At 41.4% G+C, this 16037-nt stretch overlaps 1 protein-coding gene across 4 annotated transcripts in view; it reads right to left on the reverse strand.

Moving 5' to 3' along the window:
- SLC7A2 (solute carrier family 7 member 2) overlaps positions 1-16037 on the reverse strand; it is a 156518-nt gene that overhangs the window by 89034 nt on the left and 51447 nt on the right. Inside the window, exons 2-3 of one of the 4 annotated variants that reach the window (XM_077477402.1) lie at positions 595-637; positions 249-317 (exon numbers count right to left, since the gene is read on the reverse strand). The exons of 2 other annotated variants lie outside the window; for them this stretch is intronic. The gene's annotated coding sequence lies outside the window, so the exon portion shown is untranslated. The remainder of the gene's footprint in view (positions 1-248; positions 318-594; positions 638-16037) is intronic. One more of the 4 variants, XM_077477401.1, reaches the window with a different exon arrangement.

The following is a 16037-nucleotide window of genomic DNA, read 5'->3' on the forward strand; positions in this document are numbered from 1 at the left end:
TTTTTTGGATATAATTTTGCAATTCATCGAAATGAATGACTTGAGTGCTGTTTTACCATCTGTTTCATTGCAGGATAGTTTGTGGGCCATGGCAGATTGGACATTAGATTTTAGAAGAAGTCACTGTCTGCCTGATGTTTCTAAAGTGTAGATCTTTAACAGTGATGAAGATCTTTTTATTATTATACAATAACAGACAGTGAAATTATATAACGCTATTACAATTAGATGTTCTGATTTTTACTTACATCTTTTGTTTTTAGATTATTTACAGAATAGCTGAATTACACTGCCGAACAAACATTTTCTTTTAGTAGCTAAAAAACAATTAAAAATTATAGTCAGATTTTTAAAGGCTAAAGTATGGCTAGTTTATTCTCTGACAATAACATATGAGTCTCATGAACCAAAAATTTAGCTTTTTATTATTTAACTCACTGCACTTACTCATTTTCTGAAAATAGAACAATTTGAAAAAAATATATACATTTTGTTTTAGAATTACTAGAGTGATCAAATATTAGAAATTAAAGCAACAATTTGCTGACAACTGTTCAAATAGAATTTTGTGACTAAATAAGTGTAATCACTCACCAAAACCGCTCTGGAAGTTCTTTTCCTATTCAGAATTTAGATGCTGCAAGGAGAGGAACAGATCAGATATCCTATCCTGGAGTTGTGTCCAGTCTAATGAGGTCCTACGTGCTGGCTGTGTGCTGTATAAACCATGTGGAGTAGGATGTGTCTATTTCAATCAATGTGACAACTTAAAAACTCAGCCTTGGACTGTCCAATGGGAGCTTCCCAGGGTATGATTTGTTAACCGGTACTTCACTGCACTGTAAGTCATTCAAAATATTCTACCCATTTGACGTCATGTTTATGATTTTATCATTGTAAGGCTCTGTGCACACTGGCTTAAAAAACTTTGCTTCTACAGAAGTTTTGTGTTCTACCTGTAGAAGCAACTCAATGTTATCCTACAGTATGTGTTCGTGTACATTAGGATGTTTACAGGAATATTTTGAGCTCCACGTTGAGAGGTAGGAAAAAAAAAACTTCTGGTTCGCGTTTCTGATTGGAGCTCGCTGGCAGAAAAAACTTAAAACTCTTCTAAACTCATCTAAACTTTGTACAAAAAATGCTCTGTATGAGCGTTTTTTACTCCCAAGAGACAGACTAAATATTCTATAGGAATATTGCATGTATTTCTTCATATACTCTGCGCAACTAATATTGTTTATTCATTCAATATTCCAAAGCACTGTTTTTATAGCTCTATTTAACAGGCTATTTTAAGTATGTGAAATCTTTAGATCACACAAATACCAAGTAATTTTTTTAATGAAGCATGTACAGGTATTTCATCATCTATTCGGTACATTGATAATATTAATGTGAGACATACATTTTCTTCTTGCCAGTCTCACTGTTAACATCTTAAGCATCATCCATAATTTCTGCACATTTCAACTTCCAACTGTGTATTACACCTAATATCCTGCATCACCTGTGGGTGAGGAGACTACAGACCTAAACTGGTGCTTGAAGAACCCAACTGAAAGGAAACTTTGATGCAGAACCAGTACACATACAATAAATTAGGTTTCTAAGTTGTTCTAGACACCTTGGGAATTCTCTTGGACCCATGCCCAGACACAGGTAAATCTGGGCAGCTTAAAGCGGAGGTCCACCCTAAAGTGGACCTTCCACTCATTGGAATCCTCCCCCCCTCCGGCGCCACAATTGGCACCTTTCAGGGGGGAGGGGGGTGCAGGTACCTGTACAGTACAGGTATCTGCACCCACTTCCGGCGTACATTCTGCAGAAGATACGCCCCTTTCCACAGAATCTATGCCCCTTTCCGAAAGTCCCCCGCTGCCTGCTGGGAAACACATGGATCCCAGAGACAGCGGAGACCATCCTTATTGCGCAGCGCGACTCGCGCATGCGCAGTAGGGAACCGGGAAATGAAGCCGAAAGGCTCCACTTCCTGATTCCCATACCCAAGATGGCGGCGGCAGCACCCGAAAGACGATCGAGAGATCGGCTTCGGGTGTCGACATCGCGGGCGCGCTGGGCGGGTAAGTGTCACTATTTTAAAAGTCGGCAGCTGCAGTATTTGTAGCTGCTGGCTTTTAAAAAAAAAAAAAAAAGACGGCGGACTCCCGGCTTACTCCCGCTTTAACTGCCATAATATCAACTGTTTCTAGCATTAGTAAAATCAGTACATTTTGATGACTTCTCTGTTTAATAGGAGCTACCACATAACCATCATCACAAAAACATTGTGTGACTTTACTTATGAGTAATTTATAACAGATCTTTTGCAATATAAATTTCCATACACAGATGATTGTTGATAACGACCCCCAACACACCTCCAAGACAACCACTGCCTTGCTAAAGAAGCTGGGGGTAAAGGTGATGCACTGACCAAGCATGTCTCCAGACCTAAACCCTATTGAGCATCTGTGGGGCATCCTCAAAGGAAAGATGGATGAGCGCAAGGTCTCTAACATCCACCAGCTTCGTGATGACGTCATGGAGGAGCGTAAGAGGACTCCAGTGGCAACCTGTGAAGCTCTGGTGAACTCCATGCCCAAGAGGGTTAAGGCAGTGCTGGAAAATAATAGTGGCCACACAAAATATTGACACTTTGGGCCCAATTTGGACATTTTCACTTAGGGGTGTACTCACTTTTGTTGCCAACGGTTTAGACATTAATGGCTGTGTGTTGAATTATTTGGAGGGGACAGCAAATGTAAACTGTTATAAAAGCTGCTTTACATTGTAGCAAAGAGTCATTTCTTCAGTGTTGTCACATGAAAAGATATAATAAAATATTTACAAAAATGTGAGGGGTGTACTCACTTTTGTGAGATACTGTATACTGTGATTATATACTTGCCAAATATGCTGCAGACATCTCCCTCCACTAAGCCTGGCTTTAGCCATTTTAACTGTGGGCAGCTGAAGCTCCTACCTGTTCACTTCCTGGATTTACACAGACACACAGAGGCAAATCTCCAGCTCTGCAGCCCTGCAGCTTTTATTGGCCCTCTTATGACTCATCCCCCTCCCTTCCTGACAAACTCTCACGAGAGTGAGAGAGAGAGAGAGCTGTGCATGATATCATAAGCCTTGGGTAATGACCAGACAAGAAACAGGAAGTGGGCTGTATAAGGTATTTAATGGCAGAAAAAAAAATGTTTTACTATGCAAAGTTAAAACAAGGGCAGAGCGTTTAATAGATGCAAAGTTAAAAAAAAATTAAATACTATCTTGGCAAAAAAAAAAAAATCTTACAGTTTAGTGGTATCATTTAACCCACCTTCTCCAAGCCTAAGCCAAACTTATACTTTTTATATAAAAAAATAAATGTAATTATGTACTAATAATTATAGAGTTGCAAATATTTACTGTATATCTGCCTTCTAGAGTTCATCTTTAAACCATGCAGCCATATTGTATAAATACACTACAGATATACTGTGAATATGTAGTCTGCCCTATGCTAAGCTGCAGGTTTTTAGCACTTCCTCACAGATCAGAACAGGATAAGAGGCTCGCTCCCATGATAGCTTTTTTTTTTTTTTTTACCCTATTGCATTTATTTCTATATAATATATAATATTCATTTGTTTTAAACTTAACAATTTGAAACTTCATAAACATTAATCTCATAATAGCTTTATAATGCTTTAGAAAACAGCTTTTTATGTAAGTCATAGGCTGGCTGAGCTGCTGAACCTCAGTAGAAGCATTAGTGTAGGCAGGGCTAAAGGGAGTGGCACAAACATTAAAGTGATTGTAAAGGCTCGTTTTTTTCCCCTATGAAAATAATAAACATGTTATACTTACCTGCTCTTTTGCAGTGGATTTGCACAGAGCAGCCCAGGTCCTTCTCTTTTCGGGTCCCTCTTCGGTGCCCCTGGCCCCTCCCTCCTGTTCAGTGCGCCCACAACAAGCAGCTTACTATGGGGACAATGTGTCAATTCAGACATGGAGACCCGACCCGACCCCAACCCACCTCCGACCCAGCCCCGCCCCACCCCCTCTCTTGCCCAATTGGCTAGCTGATTGACAGCAATGGTGTTGCTTCTGTGTCTCAGCTAATCAGGAAGGAGAATCTTGGATGGCTGAGACACTCGTGGACATCGCTGGACAGAGAGGGACCTCAGGTAAGTGTTAGGGGTGCTGGGGTGTCTGCTGCACACAGAAGGCTTTTTTTATCTTAATGCATTCTATAAAAAAACGTTCTGCCTTTACAACCCCTTTAATTTAAGAAAAAATGATACACTACTATTGCACATTTTGTTTTTTCATTTTGGAAGGGTAAGAATGGCAAGTGAGAAGAAATGCCTCAGCTAAGTCCCCTCTTTGACAACTGTCACAGGAACAAGTGTTCCCACTGGAAGATTTCTACTCCACTCCAGTTCCGCTTGGTAAATCAAATCTTTGGATTTTCTCTTACCTTCAGTCCTGGTGAACGGCAATCAACATGAAAAATATATGAATTAAAAATCTAACAGTGGTTCTAAACCTTCACTACAAATTTAAAATGAAAAAATGTTGCCTTAATATACACTTTAAGTGCTCATGTTTGGTGTTATCAAGAGCTCCTCATTTTAAATCCTACTTTTCAATTAGGTGTTATAGATTTTGCAAATGCTTGTACACTGTAATTGTGTTTGCAATAGCACCACCATATTCATGAATACAATTGCACACAGCCATTCATGGTACTGACAAGCTGTGTGCTGCATCTGGGTTGCCTGTATGGAGAAAATACCACTACAGTTATGCCCCGTACACAGGATGGGAATTTTGGTCGGAAAAAGCTCTGATGGCTTTCCCAACGGAATTCCGATGGGATTTCGCTCAAGCTGTCATGCATACACCGACCGTAAAGAACGCTGTGACGTACAACACGTACGACGGGACTAGAAAAAGGAGGTTCAATAGCCAGTAGTCAATAGCTTCCATCTCGTAGTTGAATCTGAGCATGCGTGAGTTTTTGCGCATCGGAATTGCATACACACGATCGGAATTTCCGATAGGAACTTTTTCCATATGAAAAATTGAGAACCTGCTCACAATCTTTTGCTGGCGGAAAATTGGCCAGCAAAATTCCGATGGAGCATACACACGGTCACATTTTCCGACTAAAAGCTCTCATCGGTCTTTTGTTGGCCGAAATTCCGACCATGTGTACGCGGCATAACACTGAACAGGCTCAGACTGCCTGTGTGGAAAAACCCTAGAACTCATAACTAGTAATTTCTGTTTGCTAATTTCAGGATGATCTAACACTTGGTAGATTTATTTTCATCCATCAATTACACTCGCTACATAGTGTATGCTGGCAGGGCTACCATGCCATGGGGGAACGTGGCACCAGATTTTTTCTATACCATCAACTAAATTGGATTTAGAAAATAATTAAGAGACTAAACAAATTCTATCTCAGTTCATCTATTTACATTGTGCTCAACTCAATGACAAAAATCAAATGCAACAAATATGAAAACAAAAAAAATGTGTTCCAAGATTACAATGAGAGAATTCATATACCCAGCTTATGGTCTTTAACCGCTTCCCGACTGCCTCACGCCGATATACGTCAGCCCTTTAAGAGCCGCGGGAAGCTCCATGAATCTGGTCGCGGGTCCCGTGGACTCGATCGCCACAGGGATGCCCTGCGATCACCTCTCAGAGAGGAAGAACGGGGAGATGCTGATGTAAACAGCATCTCCCCGTTCTGCCTAGCAACAAGTGACACTGATCTCTGCTCCCTGTGATTGGAGCAGAGATCGGTGATGTGCACAACACAGCCATGTCCCCCACAGTTAGCAACACGCCCCTAGGACACACTTAACCCCTACACTACCACCTCCTGGTTAACCCTTTCACTGACAATGTCATTTACACAGGAATCAGTGCATTTGTATAGCACTGATTGCTGTATAAATGACAATGGTCCCAAAAATGTGTTAAAAAAGTCCCATGTGTCCGCCATAATGTCGCAGTCAAAATAATAATAAAAATGCCATAAAACTATCCCCTATTTTGTAAACGCTATAAGTTTTGCGCAAACCAATCAATAATCGCTTATTGTGATTTTTTTTTACCAAAAATATGTAGAAGGATACGTATCGGTCTAAACTGAGGGAAAAAAATGTTTTTTAATAAATTTTTTGGGGGATATTTATTATAGCAAAAAGTAAAAAATAATGATTTTTTTTCAAAATTGTCGCTCTTTTTTTGTTTATGGCGCAAAAAATAAAAACCGCAGAGGTGATCAAATACCACCAAAAGAAAGCTCTATTTGTGGTAAAAAAGGACATCAATTTTGTTTGGGTACAATGTCGCACGACCGCGCAATTGTCAGTTAAATCGACGCAGTGCCGGATTGCAAAAAAATGCTCTGGTCAGGAAGGGGGTAAATTCTTCCGGGGCTGACGTGGTTAAAGTGTTTGTTAACCCCCCAAAAAATATACAGATCCTGGTCCCTTAAAGCATATTACACAGCACAGTGCTTGTACTGTGTAATCTGTCCCCTCTAAACTGTAAAAAAAAAAACTCCCTGAACCGGGCACTTCCTGTATCCACTATCTATAGTGACCACGTAAATTAGGGCTGCTCAGCCCTGACCACCATGGTCAGAGTGCGTCCCTGCATCGTACGCAGCTGTCCCCTCTGCTTTCCTCTCTCAACCCTCACCCCCTACTTCCTGCCTGTCATCTCCCTCACTATGTCTATGCCGCTATGCTTGGAAAAAAAAAGGTACAATTGCTACTGCCAGCCCCTCTATTACAAAAAAAAACTCCTCTGAAATCCATGATGTAGATTGCATGTAGATTAGGGGCCGGGTGCATGGATTAGGGGGACAATGGACAGACTGCCACTGGCAGTGACCAGTGTAAACAAAAAAGTAATTTTGTTCCCCCAGGTAATTTTGGGAGTATAGAGACCTTCAGCAAAGGTATCAGATGTGGCGCCCTTGAATTTTCACATATTCTAAGCTATGATTACCTTAAAAGAGGATACAAGTATATTTTTAAAGATTGCAGACAGAGAGGGAATGTGATTGTAGCATTGAACCACTCTTACTGCAGATAGGGTATTAATACTCTTCTTGAGGACACTCAAACATATGTGAATGTCTTCTTTGACCCTACCTGCAACCTTCAATGGAAGACCCAACAATTTGCAGAAATCGGAGTGGGTATTGGGTGGAATTCAAGCCCAGTTTCTGTCACTAAAATTTCTAGTCTTCCTATTGTCCCTGGCTCACCAAATCATCCTATCACACATACAAGCATAATAAAAAATCTCAGGGATCTGCAGATCGGAGCAGAACTCGGAGATAAATATTTTAGGCTGCCTTTTTGTGCTACCAAAAAACTAAAAAATATGTGTTTGAGTTGCCGGACCTGCAACATTTGCAATGCCCTCATCTGGGCACCACATTTCTCATCCATATATGGAACTATAGTGTTAAAGTGTGAACACTATAATTGTTCTGTATGGCTTACTTAAGAGCTCATTCTCATTGGCTTTCGTTTCCAGAAGCACAGCAGTGATATTTTGTATTGTGTGGCACTTGAAAACAACTGCCTGTATGACTCAAGTAAATTGTAACAAGCCTGTGGCAGTCCAATTTGGGAATGCCCAGCATCAATCTAAGACATTAGAGGTATGGTGACAGACCATATCCCTAGTCCACGATCTCTTCAGCGATAAGGATAGGTTCCTTCTACACAAGAAATCATACTGGAATCACACCCTTCAGGCCGGGTTCACACTATTGCAAATTGGATGTGGGATCCCTGCATCCAATTCGCAATAGCAGGAGAATGGGACCGTCTCTCTATGGAGACGGTTCACATATCTCCTATGCAGCTCAGATGCGAATTCGCATAGAAGCTCTGTGCGTCTTTTGGTCCATTTCAGGTCTGAATTCAGCCCAAAATTTTGGCTGAAATCAGACCTGAAATGGTGAACAAGGATGCACAGGACCCCTGCTGGGAGCCACATCGGCATCCAATGTGAACAGAGCCTCAGACTGTTATCCCTGAAGGCCTGATCACTAACCTGTCTTTTACATGCTTTTAGGACTGTTATGCCTGAAGGCCTGATCACTAACCTGTCTCTTACATGCTTTTTGGACTGTTATGCCTGAAGGCCTGATCACAAACCTGGGCCTTACATGCTTTTTGCACTTGCATTGAATCTCTGGCTCTCTCGACCTTCCCCTTTCCACCCTCTTTCTTTATTGATTTACATTATGTGTTTCCTTCTTTTATTTCATTTTTTGTTGGTGTATGTATTATCTACAGCTGGGGTAGGCAACCTTAAAGAAGTGGAGATCTACCTGAACAATATGGGAGAAATGAAAGATCACCAATGTCGCTTCCTCACAGCTGATTTAAACCTCTAATTGCCATACTACCGTGTCGCAATCATGTGCAGTGCGTCGTAATCATGGGTTTAAATCAGGTGAGGCTGAGGCAGCAGCCAAAGGTGTACACATGCTGTAGCAGGAATTAAACCCATGGTTGCTTTTTCGGGTGCTACCGCCTGCCTTTTCCAACCCATTCAAGTATATGGGGCCACTCTGCAAGCGCCCCGCAACTGCATGCTTCTGCGGGGTCTAAGGGGTTAAAGCAGGTGGGGAGAAAGCAACACAACACTGCCTTCTTTAACTCCGTGTTTGCTGTACTGCATAAAGATGCAAGGCATTTGCAGAGTGGTCTCATTCACTTGAATGAGTCATGTTTGGCAGGTGCTACGCCCACCAACGTATATCTCCTGCTGCAGCTGTGACATGTGTACACCCCTGGCCACTACAACTAAAGGGAGTGCGGTTGGGGCAGGGGTGGAAAAAACACCACCCCCAAACGGAAAATGTAAAGTAAACCCTTAATGTTCTGAGCCCCCTATAAGGCTGCTGGGTTAGCTGTGCTTTGCCATAGATTTCTATTATATCCTGCAGGTGTGGTGCACTTTATAAAAGCATACCAAAACTCCTGCATTCAAGATGGGACAGGAGCCAGTGCTACAGAGAAGGCATCAGCTTATGCGGCTTTTGCTTATAGCTTCAACTTTACAAGTAGTCCCTTTGCATTGCACTCTGTTTGATGCTCTGGAATGGTACTAATAGTCACCTGTCCGCGATCTACTGGTAGATCGTGATCTACAGGTTGCTGACCCCTGATTTACAATGTCTTGAAAAAGTATTCACACCCCTTGAAATTTTCCACATTTTTTCATGTTACAACCAAACAAGGTAAATTAATTTTATTGGGATTTTATGTGATAAACCAACACAAAGTGGCACATACTTGTGATGTAAAAGGAAAATGAAATATGGTTTTCAAATAAATAGGCTTGCGGCTTCACTTCCTGGTTCACTATTGCAAATGTGTGACTCAGGCTGTGCTATCCCACTGGTCCCTGCTGTGTTCTGTGACCCTTATGTATCCCAGAAGACAGCGGGGGTGGGACGGGGGGATGGGAAGTGGCGTAGATACCCACGGGTGGCTCGGGTATCTATGCCCAGAAGTGGGAGAAAAATGTCTGTATTAGAGAGGTATCTGCTCCCCCCTCCCCCCTGAAATGTGACACTGGAAGGGGGGAGGAACCAGAAAAGCAGAAGTTCCACTTTTGGGTGGAACTACGCTTTAATGTGCGTGTTATACGCTGATAAATACAGTAACTTCCTTCTGAATATAACCTTATAGTATAGCACTTCAATCTGCTTCAGAGTTTACCAGTAAAAACCTGACAAAGGGTTCTAACCCTTCACCAGTCTATCCAAAACAAAATAAAAAAAGGTGTAGCTGGAGTTTAATATATATTTTTTACTCGGAATATGGATATATGGAAAGAACCTGCACAGGCTTTAAACAAGGCTCTTCGCCGAAACACGTTAGCAGTTACTCTGTACTTGCGGATTATCAAATAAAGAATTTGGACGGATTCCAGAGTGCAAGTTCTTTCCATATTCCGAGTTTGTGACAAGCGGGAGGTCGTCTGAACCTGGCACCTGGAGAGAAGGTACCAGTAACCAACACGTATATTTGGAGGTTTTCACAGTTAGAGCGGTGCTACCTTGTGTGTACATATATTTTTTACTTGTCTAAAATATTAAACACAGCTGCTAAGATTTGAGGGGATTGGTAGTATGTGATATTGAGGAATATTTTCAGTTTTTTTGGGGGGAGTTTTTTAAAAAGGTGGAACGGCTTCCCACGTTAATCAAACAGGTTTCTATTTCTTTTTTGTAGCCTGGCTGGTTGTTGTAGGAAACTGTTCCAAATTTTCTCCAGTTTCCATAAATCAGCCCATTCTGTCAATTTGCAATACACATTGCTAACTGCTAGAGGCCAAAAGAGGAGTGCTCAAAAACAGAATGTAGACTTGCTAGAAATAATCACGGTCTGGCAAGATCAGAATTTATCTCTTGAGATTGTCTAAAATAATCACTACAATTGATTATTCATAAACTCAAAAAGGAGCACAAATAGTAAGGGTTCGTGTTGATTATATTTTGTTTTGACACACGATATTGGCATGTGGACAAAGTACATAGTGACCTAGTTGTAGAGACGTATGTTCCATCAGCAGATGTCTCTAAACACATTTAGGGCCAGCATACTTTATGACTTTAAATAAAATTCAATCATTGACACAGCATTGTGTGACTGTCCGGCATTTTATATCAAAGGACAGCATGATGCAACAGTCATTTGATTTAGTCACATTTAATTTTGTGGAAAAAGACAAACATCAAAATGTTCAATATTGTAACTCCATGAAAGGGGGCATGAAATGAATAACCAAGACAAGAACAATATCGCTGGGATATCTACCACCCATGTTACTGTAATTCTGCATACACACGGTCGGACATTTCCGACAACAAATGTTCGATGTGAGCTTGTTGTCGGAAATTCCGGCCGTGTGTAGGCTCCATCAGACATTTTTTGGCGGAATTTTCAGACAAACAAAATTTGAGAGCTGGTTCCGACAACGAAACCCGTTGTACACAATTCCGAAGCAGAAAATTCCACGCATGCTCGGAATCAAGCAGAAGAGCCGTACTGGCTATTAAACTTAATTTTTCTCGGCTCGCCGTACGTGTTGTACGTCACTGCGTTCTTAACGTTCGCCATTTCCGACAACATTTGTGTGACTGTGTGCATGCAAGACAGGTTTCAGCCAACATCCATCAGAAATAAATCCAGGATTTTGTTGTCGAAATATCCGATCGTCTGTATGCGGCATTAGTATTAGGGTTATAAGCACTACCTGTGCCCAGAGACAGAAGGACCTGATTATTATGTCTGCCATACATAAATTGAAATGACAGAACAAGGGAAGATTCAATAGTATTATTATTGGTTAGAAAATGCAAGATTAGATTCATAATAACACACAGGTGTATCTCTAGGTAACTGTCTGATTGATAATAGAGGATATTCTAAAGACAAATTGACTGCAATGTACAGGTTTTTACAGATCAAATTGCGTTTAGGACATTTAAGGATGAAGTAAATGGACAACTTTCAGAGATTTATTTTATTTAACCACTTAAGGACCGCCTCATGCCGATATACATCGGCAGAATGGCACGGCTGGGCACAAGCACGTACAGGTACGTTGCCCTTTAAGTGCCCAGCCGTGGGTCGTGTGCGCGCTGCCACCGGCGCACTCGTGACCCAGTCCTGAGCTCCGTGACCGTGGCCCCGGGAGCCGCGGACCCGATCGCTGCTGATGTCCTGTGATCGGGTCACAGAGCTGAAGAATGGGGAAATGTAAGTGTAAACAAACCTCTCTTCATGCTTCCTAGTGAGCCTGCACTGATCGTCTGTTTCCTGTCATACGGAAAGATGATCAGTGACGTCACACGCCAAGCCATGCCCCCTACAGTAAAAAAAACACACACACACACACTAAACCTCTACACTGCCCCCTAGTGGTTAACCCCTTCACTGCCAGTGACATTTTTACAGTAATCAGTGCATTTTTAATCGCACTGATCGCTATATTAATGCCAATGGTCCCAAAAATGTGTCAAAATTGTCCGATGTGTCTGCCATAATGTCGCAGTCACAATAAAAATTGCTGATCGCTGCCATTACTAGTAAAAAAAATATTAATAAAAATGCCATAAAACTTGATGGCCAAGCGCATTCAAAACCATATGTTTGTACAAAATTTTACATGAAGTGTCTCTTATTTATTTAGTTAGTTTTGGATAAAATGGGGAAGGGTAGGAATACCCCTGTAATTTTTTTTAATGTTGTCCGTGTCCTGCCTTGTGAGATTTAACAATCACCAATACTGAGTGTCACAGAAGTGAGTTTTTTTTCACTGGAAGAGGATTAGAGTAGAAATCATCCATTGGAGAAACATATTTCATCCCTGTTTCATATTGATGCATTTTGGCATGCGCCGCACTAATTCCTAAAAGTAGTTTCTTTACAATTTTTCGCAATTTGAGGGTGCGATTTCCATTGACGTCTGTGCAGAAACCCTTATAGATGTCTCTGAAATCGCCCCTGAAGTTGGGACTGACATGTGGGAATGAAATTGTGCAACGCTCCACATAGTGTAAGATCTTAAAAATGTATTCCACACGTAATAAAATGACACTTACATCAATGATATTTTAAAATCATCTTAAATTGTATTCATCGGTCTTCACACATACAAAAAACCCACCCTTCCGGGACTCAAGCGTATCAGTGACATCAGCACATCGCACTTCCCTACGCGCTTTGTCATACGCTGATGTCATCCAGGAGTATGACAAAACGTATAGGGCAGAGCGAAGTGAGACATCACCGATACCCTTGAGTCCCAGAAGGATGGGTTATTTTTGTATGTGTGCCAGCCGACGCATACAATTTAAGGCGATTTTAAAATTTCATTCACGTATGTTATGAGGAACTCCTGTGGAAAATGGTATCAGGAAGTCTGGTGCGCCAATGGTGACAAGTCTCTGGAATCACTAAGGGTGCTGGCGGGGTATATAGCCACAAGCACGAGTGACCTCCTCTAGTAATGAGGTCCATGTGAGCTGGTAAGCAAGCTTTTCAGCCTTTGGTGGTGGTATTGATGATCAGATCACGTGTCAAGGTGGTAGATGGTGTGGATATACACCAAGAATAATTATCACATCACTAGTGAACATTTTTCTCTTTTTTTTCTCATTAGCGCAACTCTGTAAAACCATCAATTTTGAACACAATAAAATCTGACACGGGCTTAACCCTTCCTCACTCTATTAAAAACGTTAACAAAAAATGGGTGTTAGATATATTTAAAGCAGTATTAAACCCAAAAAGCAATAATTTATTATATTGCAGCTTCCAATTCTTAGATGTGATGGCTGTATTAGTTTCCTTTTTTATGCTTTTTTTTCTTCTATTTTTATCTGGTGATCCAGCCAGCAAGTCTGTTGTTTTTCTAACCTATCAGTTTACACAGATGAGACAAACCACTTAACACTGGCAGGAACGATTAAAATGATCAGCTTTTATTTATTCATGTAACGACCTTATCCCAAAAAGAAAAGAAAAAACTATTTGTTGTAAGGCCCCTTTCACACAGGGCTGTCCGTATTTAGCATCCACTTGCTCAGCAGGGATCTCTCCGTTGATCCCCGCTGATATGGCGGATGACAAGTCTGTCTCTGCACTCTCCCCTACGGAGGATCGGATGATTATGGACTACCTGTCCTTTTTCATCCGATCCGATCCGCTAGATGGATAGAAAAATAGGGTTTCCATCCATCTGGAATTTGTGGAGCGAATTGGATCGGATGTCAGCAGACATGCTGCTGTCTGCTGTGCCTCTTTATATATATATGTTTGTGGTTTCTCACATATATACGAGGTGCGTTACTGGCCAGATCACAAGAAAAAGGCCAATGAAAAGAAATCGGATGCAGCCACCGAATCCAATTATTGTTAAGCAACAATATAATCCATTTTGGCTTTGTTTTTAAAGTGATTGTAAACTCGGAAAAAAAGAAAGAAAAAAAACCCTGTAAGACAAAGGCATAATGAGCAAATGGTGACATGTCTCCCGGAGTTATTTCCGGGTTCGCAGGCTCCGGCACTGTGATTGGCCGGAGCCCCGATGATGTCACTCCCGTGCATGCATGTGGGAGCCACCGGTCGTGGCACGGCTACTGAAGAAATGGCACGAGCGGACCATTTTCTTCATGTGCCAATGACATTAGCACATGCGGATACAGTGAATATCTCCTAAATTGTGCAAGTTTAGGAGATATTCACGGTACCTACAGGTAAGACTTATTATAGGCTTACCTGTAGTGAAAAGTGATGTAACGAGGTTTACAACCACTTTAATATCGGTTTAAAAGATACTTTTAAATCAGGTTCTGATCACTTCTACCTAGAGTGTAGTTATGTGGAGTCGGAATATTCTCTCTATTAAAGAACAATCAAATGAGGTCAGAGAGGGTTGCTGGGTGGCCATGACCCAGGCAGGCTGTTGGCTTCTGTAAAAACACCAAGGCTGATAAGAATTAAGATTTAAAAAATGTGAGCCACAAAGGCCAGGAGAAATGGCTGTGTATACATACAGTACTGTGCCCTTACTTCAACCTGAAAAGAAAACACACACAAACACAGCTGATGGCCTGAATCTTAGTTCAAAGGGGAGTTTACTGAGAGATTAGAAGGTGATTTAAACTGGAAGCGAGTTGGCTACTGCCATTATTTGGATAAATCTTTAGAATGGTTTGGCTCATGATAATGGAACTAATTTGTCTGGATGTCAGCTTTCTATCAGCTTTAGTAAGTCCATATTAGTCTAGACATGTATAGTGTGGGAAAGGCATGCCTGTCACTTGTTCATAGTAGAGTAAAAAAGGGTCATGTGACCTGATGATTCCAGAGTCTCTTTAGTTTGTCCATGATCTGACAGATAAGAGTTTGCATACAAAGTTGTCATTTACAAATCATGTTTTGTTTGTTTGACATTGCCATTCACAAAAAAAAAAAAAAAAAACAATTATAAATATATATATATATATACACATACATACACACACACAGTTGTGCTCATAAGTTTACATACCCTGGCAGAATTTATGATTTCTTGGGCATTTTTCAGAGAATATGAATGATATCACAAAAACTTTTCTTTCTCTCGTGGTTAGTGTTTGGCTGAAGCCATTTATTATCAATCAACTGTGTTTACTCTTTTTAAATCATAATGACAACAGAAACTACCCAAATGACCCTGATCAAAAGTTTACATACCCTGGATGATTTTGGCCTGATAACATGCACACAAATTGACACAAAGGGGTTTGAGTGGCTATTAAAGGTGATCATCCTCACCTGTGATCTGTTTGCTTAAAATTAGTGTGTGTATAAAAGGTCAATGCCACTTCAATGCATCCATAAATACCCATTTGTTGGAACCAACATGTTATATGTAACCAAAACTATTGTGATCTTAGAAAAATTGCTTTTATATTTTGCTTTTAGCATGATTAAATAAAAATATTTTTTATATGACATAATGTTTGAATTGCCTTAAAGCGGTTCTTCACCCTAAAGGGGAAGTTCCGCTAGTATTATCCCTCCCCCCCTCCGGTGCCACAATCGGCACCTTTCGGGGGGGAGGGGGGTGCAGTTACCTGGATAATCCAGGTAACTGCACCCACTTCCGGCCAGACCGCCGCATGGCTCCGCCCACCACCACATGGCTCCGCCCCCCCGTTTGTGTTCTGGGAAACACACAGTTCCCAGAGACACAGCGGGGAACCAGCGCAGCGCGACTCGCGCATGCGCAGTAGGGAACCGGGCAGTGAAGCCCTCTTGCTTCACTTCCCGATTCCCTGACAGAGGATGGCGGCGGCGGCTGCAGCGAGACGAGCGATCGCTCGTCATCTGCCGCCGACATCGCTGGAACCTGGGACAGGTAAGTGTGATATTATTAAAAGTCAGCAGCTGCAATATTAGTAGCTGCTGGCTTTTAATATT

The sequence above is a fragment of the Lithobates pipiens genome, unplaced genomic scaffold (genome assembly GCF_037356315.1).
Source record: "Lithobates pipiens isolate NorthernLeopardFrog02 unplaced genomic scaffold, aLitPip1_a1.2 Scaffold_13, whole genome shotgun sequence".
Lineage (NCBI taxonomy): Eukaryota > Metazoa > Chordata > Amphibia > Anura > Ranidae > Lithobates > Lithobates pipiens.